Source organism: Melopsittacus undulatus, chromosome 4 (assembly GCF_012275295.1).
Source record: "Melopsittacus undulatus isolate bMelUnd1 chromosome 4, bMelUnd1.mat.Z, whole genome shotgun sequence".
NCBI classification, from domain to species: domain Eukaryota; kingdom Metazoa; phylum Chordata; class Aves; order Psittaciformes; family Psittaculidae; genus Melopsittacus; species Melopsittacus undulatus.
Genome location: NC_047530.1, coordinates 68,126,365 through 68,138,395, shown reverse-complemented (window position 1 = coordinate 68,138,395; position 12,031 = coordinate 68,126,365).

Below are 12,031 nucleotides of genomic sequence, written 5' to 3'. Positions count from 1 at the left end.
ACCTGCCTGAATATTTTGCCCCCACCAGGTATTTCAGTGCTTGGATAAATTGCTGCTGATGTGGTAGGACAGTTGACTTAGCAATCTGCAAGAGGTGTGATCATGTTTTTTTTATCCTCTTTTTCTTTTTAATGGAGAACGTGCTTTCTACCTTTACAGAGCCACAGTACATCTCCGTTTATTCTACTTTACTTAAGAAATTACCTGCATGCTCCTTTGCTATCAGCCAGGCTGTAGACTCATCCCCTTCTCTTGCCCCCAGCCACAACCCTTGGAAGTCCTGTCTAATAGCCCTGACTTAATTAGGCAGGGGTTTTAATTGCTTAGGAAATCCCAGCCCCTTTAATCTTGGTAATGAAGGCTGAAGCTTTGCGTCACCTGGACCTGGGGGCTCAAAAGCTGCTTTCCACTTTCCCACCATCCTAACAAGTGGTTTCCAACATGGGGTAAAAGCAATTGCCTGGAAAAAAATGCCTTGGAAATGTGAATGTGTTTGAACGTGAAAAAATCAACCATGCCTTATTTATTTCTTCTTTTCCCCAGGCTGGGAGGCAGAAACCTAGCTCCCTTTCCCAGATGATAAGTCAAACCTGGCTCTGAATGGGTTTCAGAGGGGTTTGCTCCAGCTGGAGCAATCAGTGCAAGGCTGGAGGAAGCCATGGGGGGTCCCAATGAGGGGGGAATGGTGGGAAGATGGGGCACAGCATCCTCAAAGTTGTGCGGGGTGACCTGGTCTACATCAATTCTTCTATCCTGGATCCTGCTGTAAATTGTATTTTTGCAAATTTGGGTCACAGTTTCAGTTTTTCCCATCATTCTTGGCCAGCCACGGTTGCAGCATTGAGCTCTGCTGACATACTTGGCCATGCATATCCATCCTGAACTGCAGGACTTTCCTACCCTCAGCATCCTCTGTAGGCTCAGCACCTCTGCTCTGAGCTATGGTTTTGCCACTCACAGGTGGGTGATTAGATAGTAATAACTATCTAATAATAGGTATTACTCCATTTATTACACAGATAGAGTAATAGTATAATAATTATATATACTATATGTATTATATGCTACACATTGTATAGCATATATTGTGTATATATTATATAGATTGTGTATATTATCTGACATAATTATACAATATAAAATATTCTATAATTCTATAGAATGTATTTATATTGAATACAGCACACATGTATTCTATATAATGTATATAATATAAAGATATATTTAAAAACCAGCTATTAATAAGATGGGGTTAATGAGCTGATCTCCAGCCTCAGTGGGGTATATTCCCTGCCAGGAGGCGTGATTTGACCCAGGGAGGCATTGGCCGGGGGGTCTGTGGACAAAACTGCTTACAAAAAAGAAACTCAAAGGGTGTTTTTGTGTTTAAAGCAAAAATGCTGTTTTCCTTTGGCTGGATCTGTTAGCTGACCTTTTCACTGGAAATCGCTTAGCGTTAGGTTCAAGGAGTGAAACAAACCTTCATTTTTTTCACCTCTTTATTACTACTGACTGCTGTTTACCTTGGTTTTTCAGAGCCAGCTTTGCTCGGCTGGGGAAAGCCCATGGAAGAAGTGCTCGTTGACTGATTTTCAGGAAAACCAGTTTTCTGCAGGTTTCTTTGTTTCTGCAGTTTTTCTTCTCGATTAACTGCATTATAATCTTTTCTGTTTGGTTGGTTGGTTTTTCTGCTCTCTTCTTCTCACCTTCTTGTTCAGGGCTTTAAGTGCAGGAATACAGCCTAGGGGGCCTGAAGTTATTTTAAGGCAGATAAGTGAATACTTAAATTCCAGCCCACAGTCCTAAAGGACTGATTTCAGAGCAAGAAACATGGATTCCTGGCTGCTTTTCCGCTATACTGGCCTAATGGTATAGTATCCATCCATATAGCAGATAGTATGACATTTCAGTGTTCACCATGAGTCTGCATCTTGTTTCCATTGGGGGACACAGGGCATCCCTACAGCTCTGGGTATCATCAACCATTTTTGGAACTTTGCTTTGTTTACAAGCCCTTTTCCCCAAAGCCTGCACAATCCTGGGAAAAAGGGAAGGATCTGGCTCTGCAGCCACAAGAGCCAGCACTTTAGGGATGCAATGTCCAGGCTGCCTAAGGGTGCAGAGCTGGGCTCCATGGGCTCCAAGTTACTGCAGGGCAAGGGGAGAAATCACCTGGCATCCCACTGTTGCACATATGTTTGTACACACAGGCTGGGGTGGGTCATGGAAACTCTCCACGTCATGTAAAATAACAAACTCACCCCTTACTCTGCCTATGGAAAAAGTTATTCATGACTTTGAAAATGTTCTTTGTGGCAAGAACCCTGATGCAGCTAGAAAGATGTGGGGCTGGAGTATTTTGAACAGGGGTCCACAGCTGCCTTAAGAAATAGTGCTAGTGGGCCTTTTACCTGTGCTAGAGAAAATACATATATTTATATATATATATATATATATATTACTGGAGGAGTGAATTTAAAGGCTGCCATGCTAGCAGAGCCTTGCCCAAGTGCACTAGCCTGGGCCAGAGAAATCAGGGTACTGCATTCCTATCAGTGCCTCCCTCCCCACAGGGCTGGGACCTGCAGCTTTAGGGGCATTTGTGCTGAGAAAGGGCAAATTGTCTTCAGGTGGGACCTGTCTTACACCCCTCCCTAGGAGCTGTAACCCAAAGCTGGAGGCACCAGAAGTCCCTCCAGTTCTATTTGCAGAGCAGTGAGGTTTGTATTTCTCCCCATGCTGCTCAGGAAGCCTTGAGCACAGAGTGAAGGAGGGACGCTTGCTCCTGCACACTAAAATACCCTGGATTGTCATCAAAAAGTTTTTTTTTTGGCCAGTTTGGGAATTCAGTTCCGTTGTTGTAAAAGCAGTGAGTGATTTTATTGCTTCTTTTCCCCTCCTGGCTGCAGTGTGTGGGTAACGTGGCAACGGTGACTTTTGTTGCCGTGCTCTGCTACTGGCTAATGAGATTATTTTTAAAATGGATAAGCTTGTAGTTAATGCTTTTATTTCCCTTCCTGTCCCTAAGGGTTTGGTGGATGCTGATATGCCCTTTCCAGGTTTTTCTATGCAGTAGATGTGCTGCATGTGTGCTCTTTTCTCATCACAGAGGTCATACGTATACGAGTATAGTTAACCCCCCCCCATATATAATGACATGATTAACCTGTATCCATTGGTAGTGCTAAATGGTATTCACTATATGCAGGGATAAAAGTTGTCTTTTGAATCACTGTTAAAACATATTGAATATAAAACATTTATTAAAAAATACAGGAAAACCTTTTTTGACTCCTAGAATCATAGAATAGTTAGGGTTGGAAAGGACCTTAAGATCATCTAGTTCCAACCCCCCTGCCATGGGCAGGGACACCTCACACTAAACCATGTCACCCAAGGCTTCATCCAATCTGGCCTTGAACTGAATAAAAATCCCATGACTTGATCTGTGGGAAGTGCAGGGTCAAATGCTTTCTTGTAAGTGGAGGTACACCCTAATTCCTTGCAGATACAAGGGCATTGCTGCTATACAGTGGGTATGAATGTGCTTCCTCACTGCTCAGCCTTTGTGTTTGAATGAAGCTTGTTTGTTGTGAGCAATACTTCAGTGGAGAATTACACCATGTTCATCCATGTGTACCCTTAGATCAGCTGCCTCCCTCCAGAGAAAGCAAAGCTTTCTGCCAGAATCTATTTTCTGGCAGAATAATACATACAGTAAACATGTGCAATAAATAAGTACTTAAATCCACTGCATGGGTGTGAAAAGGTGGCAAAAGACCACATCTTAGCTTTGCTGTTCCCCCTTGAAACTCTCCCTGAGTAAGTTAGCCTGTGGAAACTGTTTTATTCTGTTAAGATTATCACTGGAACTTTTACTCAGAAATGCTCAAAACTACAGCTGCTCCTAGCCAGATTCTCCCTTTCTGCATCTTTGCATCAGATGAGGGCCCTGCAAAGGGACCCCTCTTTGGGCTTAACAGAGGTAAAAGGAACAGGGCTCTTCATACCTTAGCCAGGGCTTTCCCCCCCACTTATGGTTGAGCAGAAATCCTTGGAAGCTTAAATTCACGTGTCTTTATGTTTTTTCATACATTGAAAAGGGAAAATACACCAAGGAGCCAATATTCCGCTGGCACGTGGGACTGCAAGGGGAAACCTGCCACAGCCCCAGCTAAATCAATGCAGGTATCAGGGGCTTTGGGGCTGTGTTTAAAAAAAACCCCAACAAACAACCACGTTTTCCCTATTTTCTGCACCCAGCTATGGCAGTTCTGCCTAATACGAAATAGCAAACGTACCCAAGTCCCACAGACATCAGCTTTTCAAGTACCGACTTTGGAGTATTCCTTAACCATCAGTGAAAATAAAGTGTATTTGGGGGCCTGGGGTGATAAATTCTCTATTTACGGAAGCAGGGAGGGTGCATAGGAAGAGGCTGAGCTCAGGGTTGCTGTCAGCAGGCTGGGCTGAAAGCGGTGCTGGGGGGGCATGTGCTGGCACGGGGCCATTGTGAATGGCTCTGACATAATGGCTCTTAATAATAATAATAATAATATTTTCCATGTTTTTCTTTCTATGATGTACCTCTAGCAGAACCCCCCCGATGAAACCGTTGGACCTCTGCAAAGAGAGTGCATCTGTGTTTCATTTCATAGTTGAAGAATAGTAATTAAGATGCTTTTGCAGAGCCAGGGCTTGGGAAACTAAAAATAAAATCCATATAGGCACAATACTAGACCTCTGAGCACCATAAACTTTCCTTTCCCTCCATTCTTGCCCGCCCAGTCTCATCAGACCCCCGAGCACTGCTCGCTCCAGGGCCAAGCTCCATCACTTTGGGGAGTGGAGCGGTAGGTATGGGGTGTGCTGTGGTGACTGGAATGAATCACAGGTTGAAAGGTGATGGTCTGGAAAAGGCAGATTTTTGGCTAAATCCAAAGGAGCAATGCAAACTCTATCCTGCACAGAGGGAAAATCATCCCTGTGGATGAAGGATTGGAAGCATCCTGCAAAACATTAGAATTAGCTCTTTCCCTGCAGCAGAGTGTGTACAAACCATGGTCCCCAGACATGAACTGACTTTCCTCCTCTCTTTCTCACACTTGACCCATGAATATTGCAGGAAAACAAGCATAAACCAAACCTGTTTCCTGGCTGTCCACCACCCCAGGGTGCTGCTGGCCCCATGCCACTGAAAAATTAATTTTCCCCAGCTCAAGCTGAAAGCGCTAAAAGAGGGAATAGGGCTCAATGAGACTCACTCAAAAGCACTCACTGGCTGGCAGGGGTCATGCTGGAATGAAAACTGTTGGCCATGTGAATGAGTGAGGCCCAGGGGGACAGGGAAATGCTCAGCAGCTAGCTTGAAGAGGCAAGAAAAAAGAAGAAATATTTGGGGTTTACATGCCAGTAAGCTTAATTTTAGCAGAAGGATGATTAAAGATTAATAAGATGGTCAATGTGTAGAGAGGGGAAGCTGCATCTGGAGGGATGCTGGGTAAGGTTAACCTAGTTTATGTTGGGCCTCAATGGGAAAAATCCTGCTGTAAATAAAGGAAAGGGTTGGGGATGTCAAGATAGCAGGCAGGGCTGGATGTCTCCCACCAGCCAGCCCCATGGTATGGGTGCGTATTTTGGCAGGGGCAGCTTGTCTCCTGCACTGAGCCCAAGAGACAAAGCAATGCTGGTGGGATGAGGGTGATACTGCCATCAGCATCATGTCCCGGAGGCAGTAGGTGGTCCAAGCCGTGGCCAGCATGAGTGGCTTTAACAGTCGTCTAGGTCCAAGGCTATGGTATATGTGTTTCTCTTGGATGCCGCAGTGATCAGGCGGCTTTAAGCCTCTATGTAGGCACAGTGGTTTTGGGAAGGAGTGGTTAAATAGGTTTCCGCCTGTCACAGTGGGGAGCCCCTCACCCAGGCATCTGGTCTGGCTGGGCAGCTGGCTTATTTAAACTGAGGTGGTGCTGAACGCCTGAACTCCTCTGTGGTCCTGCTGACCTGGAGTTCAACATCTGCCGAATTGGAAAACAGGGTTTTTTTGGGGGTTATTTTTTGCTTTCCTATTGTCGTGACCCAGCCACGCCGGCGGAGCTTTCCCCACAAACCTTGCAGTGTGGTTCCTAGAAGGAGAGCAACTTTTTCCCTCCTCTTTTCCAAGCCTTCACCGCTGACAGTAGGGGCTGGAAGCTGTCCAAGGCTGTCAGTATAAATCTCACTGACCTTGTTTCACCATCCCTTAACTTGCAGTTCAGCATCTCCCATCAGCCAGGCCCGGCGTCGACTTCCACTTTCTGGCTCATTTATTCCTTTTCAGCTTTATGGTTTCATTTCCCAAGCTTGCCTGTTAATCCCTGGGTGGCCAGAGCACTAAGGGGGGAGACTCCCAGCCCCTAAAAACCTCACAGAGAGGTTGCCAAGGCAAATATCTTGCAGGAATTTGGAGATGCAGCTGTAACTGAGTGCTTTGGTAGGAGATGTGCTTTAGGGATGAGCCTGGTCCTACCTAGCTTGAGGGAGAAGTGATGCTCAGAGGCGCAGCACAATGTGGTTAGGTGGGATGAGGGAAAAATGCTTCCCCTCAGATTGGACTGGGTGCAGTCTCTCATCTCAGCAAATACTGCCCGGTTGCCATGAGGAGGACATGTGATGCAGTAGAATTTGGGCTCCGTACCCATCTTCGTGCAGGGTGTCTTTCTGTATGGGAACTTGTTGCTCCACAGAGGGTTCTTGCTGTCATTCTTCATGCATTATCCCCATCTTCCTGTGATAATTTGATGTCATTTGCTGGCCAGCTGCTTCCAGGGTTCATTGACTGCAGGGGAATGGCCTCACATCATGTGTTCATGGGATGCTGACCTCACTGAGAAAGGAAAGAGGTTGCAGACATGGGCTGCTGGGCAGCCAGTGATGGGAAGAGAGTGTGACCTTGCATGCAGGACTTTACTGTGGTTTCCCACTCCAGTTGTCCAGCCACTCTGGAAACCCCCATGTGGGTCTTGGAAAAGGACATTGAGGGCCTGATTCCTCCCAGAAATCCACAGAATCATGTGCTACTTGGTTCCAAGGTGCTAAATCCACACAAAGAACTCGGTTTTCCAGTTTGCAGTGAAGTCTCAACTTGCAAAATTGTGATGGTGCCAAACATGTCTGGGGCCTCATAGGAAAACTTCACCAATCGCTGCCATTGTTGCTTGGCTTTGTAATAGCATCCAGCATCTTCGGGATGTTAGCAGGAGGAGTTTGGTGGCAGCTGTGTATTTGCATTAGTAATTTTCCTGAGCAAAGCCTGTGGCTCTGAGTTTGTGCATGGGTGTTGTGGGTGCTTGTGTGCAAGGGACCCAAGGGTGTGCATGGCAGATGGGCATGGCTTTGCTTTTGCGCTTCTGAAGGAAAAGCCCAGAAGCCTTTAAGTCGTATCCCCAGACCTTTGTGGAGGATTAGGACAGCTAATTGGATTTTATTCAGGGTGCACCATGAGCTCGGCAATTCAGCTAGAGAAAGCACTGGCCTGAATAGGGAGAGGTCAGAGGCGATCAGAGAAGGCTGTGGAGGAGCACGACAGCTATCTTTGTGAAGGGAAGGAATAGTAGGAAAGGCAAGAAAACCCAAGCAAATGCACAAAAATTCCTTGGTGTAAGTAGCTGCAAGAAATATTGAGATTAAATGGGAGGAAAAACTGTCTAAGATAAGAAAAGCAAGACACAGAAAAGAAAAAATGTCCTGGAGGCTTGTGGAGGCTCCCTCCATCTTTGGAGGTCTTAAAGCATGGATTAGGGAGAGAGCTGTCAGGAATGATCCTGCCTCCGGGCAGCAGAAGACCAGATGATGTGCCTGTCAGCTCTCTGCCTCCAAAAGCAGGGGTTGTGCTTCTCCTTTTCTCCTGGATGAGCATGGCATCTTTGTGAACTTCCTTCGGGGCCTTCCAGCAGCGCTCCCAAAAATACCCCCCAAAAGAGATGCAATACTGGAAAACAGATGTCTTTCCCTGCTTCAGCTGGAAATGGCTTTAGAGAGGGAGGGGAAGACGTTCAGGGGGCTTTTTTCTCCCAAGAGTGAGGCTCCCCTTCTGCCACCGGCACCGCAGCAGTGACTGTTTTCTGGTTTAATCTCATGGCAGCTCTGCATGTCTGAGGGATGAGGTCATGCTCGCTCACCCACAGCCTGCTGCCGCTTTTGCTTCCATCCCTCTAGTTTGGGGAGTGGAGGGAGGTGGGTGGGATTGCATTCCCTGGGTCCCTGCACAGTGGGGTTTTGGATGTCTCCCTGACCACCAACCACTGCCTCAGACCTTTGCTGTTCTCTGTGCATGGATGTGTGCTGCACCTGGGATGGGGAGAGGCAGGTAGAATCCCTGGCCATGCTCCCTTGCCTGTCTTACCTGTGCCCTGAGTGCTAGTCCAGTTCTCCCAGGTCTTTTGCTTTCTTCTTGTAGCTGCTTTCAAAAACACAAATTAAACCCACTGGCTGGAGAAATGCTATTTTCCTTCTTCTTTCTTTTATTTTTCTTCTGCCATTTTTACCACTTCTTGCCAGAAATCAGCCCATTGTGAGGATGAGGCTGGTGATTATGCAATCTGAGTGCAGGGATGGCTGTTTCATAGCCTTTTGGATTAACAACAGAAGCTTTAAATGTCTGTGAAGAAGAAATGTGGTGACTGATGGAAATACAGCCCTCATTCCTTGCTCTGGTAGATCCTGAGCTCCTGGCTTCTAAATTCATGATACTAAGGTTGGAAAGGCCAGTTTAGGTAATTGCTGGAGATTGCTGTGATTTTATTAGACCTAATGCCCTCCCCTCCAGGAGTCTTGCATGGCTCAGCAAAACGATCAGCACTCGTAAAGACATAAAAACCAGACCAAATGAAGTATTTTTATTTTATTTGTTTATTTATGTATTTGTAAGAAACCCTTCCAGTCTGGTGTGAAGATTTCCTCATCCCTCAAATTGAGGATTAATTGCACTTAGGGGCCAATAGCTGCATCTATGGCTGGTGGGGGGCCACCACTCTGCACTGAGATTTGGGGCACTTTGCCTGGGCTCTGGCTCTGAGGTGTACCTGGCTGGGATGGGCAGGGCTTGGTCACACCACATTTCTCCAGGATGGGCAGAGCTTGGTACCACCAGGTAAAAAGCAGGCTTTAGGAATACAAGTTGGAGTCTCCCAGATGGAAAGAAGTCTGATTTGGGGTTTTAAAAGGAGGAACTGTTGTCAGCTTTCTTCTCCAGGAGTTGGAAAGAAAAGCTGCTCCTCCCTGGACTTAGAAGTCATCTAATACATGGGTAGGTCACCCAAAAGATGTCACTGGCAAGTCTCAGGGCTGAGAAGTGCCTGTTGAATCAGAAAGGAGAATTACAAAGTGTGTTATCAATGGAGGAAGTGAAGTCTTGAGATAAAATAGCACTTGAGGAGGGGAAAACAGGAAAAGTCCCCATTTGAACTCAAAAACAGAAGGAAAAGATTAAACCTAAAGTCAAGGAGAAGGGTTTGGTAGAGTTAGAGGCCAGGAGGGGAAAGGCAAAGCTAGGAGATGAAGAGGAGAATAGAGGAGCCAAAGCAACAGGGAAGGACAGGAGGGAAAGGACAAAACAGGAGGCAGAAAGGCTGGGGGTCACTGCAGGGGTTGTTCTCGGTTGCAGATGAAATGGGGTGTTGCAGGGTTTTTGGGGGGCAAGGGTGAATGCCTTGAGGAACAGAAGCTGGGATGTCCAGGTACCTGCCCTGCTGTCTTGGCCAAGTCTCCTCTGGGGTGTGAGGGACACCCAGGGTCACCCCTGTGTGGCTTCTGTTCCACTTGGGGTGATGCTACAATATGCTTGCTTTATTATTATGCTCTCTGTTATTAATGACAAAATTGAATTGTTGCAGATCTTGATTTAGCTTTCCTAGCAAGAAATATCCTATAGTTGCCTTGCTTTTTCAGTCTTCCTCTTTTTATGCTCGGAATTGGGGAATACACTGGAAAGAACAACAGCTTTTTCTTTTTAAATGATGATGTATTGGTAGAGATAACACAAAAATCCACTTGCAGTGCTTGATTATTTTAATATTTCATGCAAGTACGATCGATGGCTGTGCAGCGCTGATGCCACTGTGAGGGTGACGAATGAACATCTCAGGGTCTGGGAGCTCAAGAGATCCCCATAGGGATCGTCTTCTCACCGTGCACAAGTTACAAGCAAGTTACAAGATCAGTACCCAAACCCATTTCTTTATTACCTTTAGAAGGTGCACATATGGGGGGAGTTACATGTCGGTTTATGGCCATCATCATTCAGCCAAATTTACACTGCCAAAGCAAATGGTTTGGTAACATCAGGGAAGCGTTAATGGTCTAGAGGGACTGGATGAGTTCATGGATCTTGTGGATAGTTTGTGTCTCTGAAAAAAAGTAATTAAATGATGTTTTGTGGAGCTGTTCTTCACAACTAAAGTATGCTCTTTATTACATGTTTCATCATAAATCTATTTAGTTATAATAAGGGCTTGTTCCAGCTTTAATGCTCTAATGGGTCCATATCTGCCTAAATCACCGAAAATGCTTGAAGCACAAATTCTTTTTCTATCTTTCACGCAAAGATTCTCTTACACATCACTTCTTGTACTCAATTACATATTGCACTAAGCAACAGAAGCATGCAAAGCCTTACAATGGGAAATAAAACCTGTTTTTTCAACTTGAAATTCTCTTTCTCTAGCTGAAGTAAGCTTATTCTTCTTTCTCTGGAGACATCTTATGGCTTTACTAGAGGGGTTTTGGGGCTGGATTTCGATCACTGAGACCTCAGTCTCCCCTCCCCTCCCCAAAAACCAAACCAAATCACCCCCCCCCCCCCCCCCCCCAGCTAGAAAGCAAGGCTCTTCATCCTCATGTCCAGCTCTAGAGTGATGCTTTGGCAGCACCCATTCTGTGTAACATGACTGAAGAGAGCCAAAGTACCAATTCCCTCAGCACTTCAGCAGAAGTGGATGCAGCAGGACCATCTCCGAGGGGTTCCCTGCCCTCACTTGTGGGTCCTTCTTCTGGCAGCCAGCAGCACTATCATCCACTCATATCCACAGTGGAGGTAAGCAGGGCTTTCCAAAGGTGGCTTTCCCCAACCTGTGGGTCCTCTCCTGCCACTCCCAGCCTCGCTGTGCTGCTGGGCTGGGATGAAAGCTCCAATAGAGGTCCTACCAAGGAGATCCAAAATAATAATCCTAACAATAGAGCTGATGTGAAGTTTGCAGCCTGGCACATTTTCCCTGCTTGCCTTTCCCACTGCAATCTGCCTCCTGTGGCAGTTCAGACAACAAAGTCTTCAAGACAGGGATTACCTCTTAGGACAGGCTTTGGGTTGCCCAGCGTAACCTGAACTGCTCCTGAGGCCCCAGGTAAGTATAACCCATGCACAACTAGCACAACTGGTATTACTGGTGCTGCAGCACACCCCATTCCCTGGAGCCGACCTTAAATCCTGTCCAGAATTAAGATTCAAAAGAGAGAAAAACCAGCTAGAGCCACCAAATGCAAAGAGTCCCAAAATGTGTCCTCTGTGTTGATGGAGGTGAGGTTTGAGCAAGAGATGACGAGAGGCCCTGCTCTCGAGGGTTCCAGTGGTGCTTTAGGCATTCGCGTAGTTGGTGTCTTCTGGAACCAAAGTAAGTGATGAAGGAAGCACCTTTAATGTGGTGCTGGATGTGTTGAAATTCTGTTATTTTTTTAGGGGACTACCTGTTTTATTTGCCCCTTGTAAGGCGGTAGTAAGGAGCCTGATGAAGTGCAGCGGCTCCAGCTGCAGAGTTTTAGTGATGCCCCTTGTAGGAGGCAACCCTCCTTAGAGAGCCAGCAACACAGCATCCAGAAACCAGCCGCTGCTCTCGCACAGGCGCCTTTTGCCATCGTATCTCTTCCTAAAAACAGAAGGAAGAGTAAATAAACCATCATCCCAGATTTGTCTAAGCAGGATGTTTACCTATGCACCTCATGAGGCCGCACCAGTTCAAGTGCTGGGAGACGATCTGACTCTCCCTATGGAGCTCCTCTG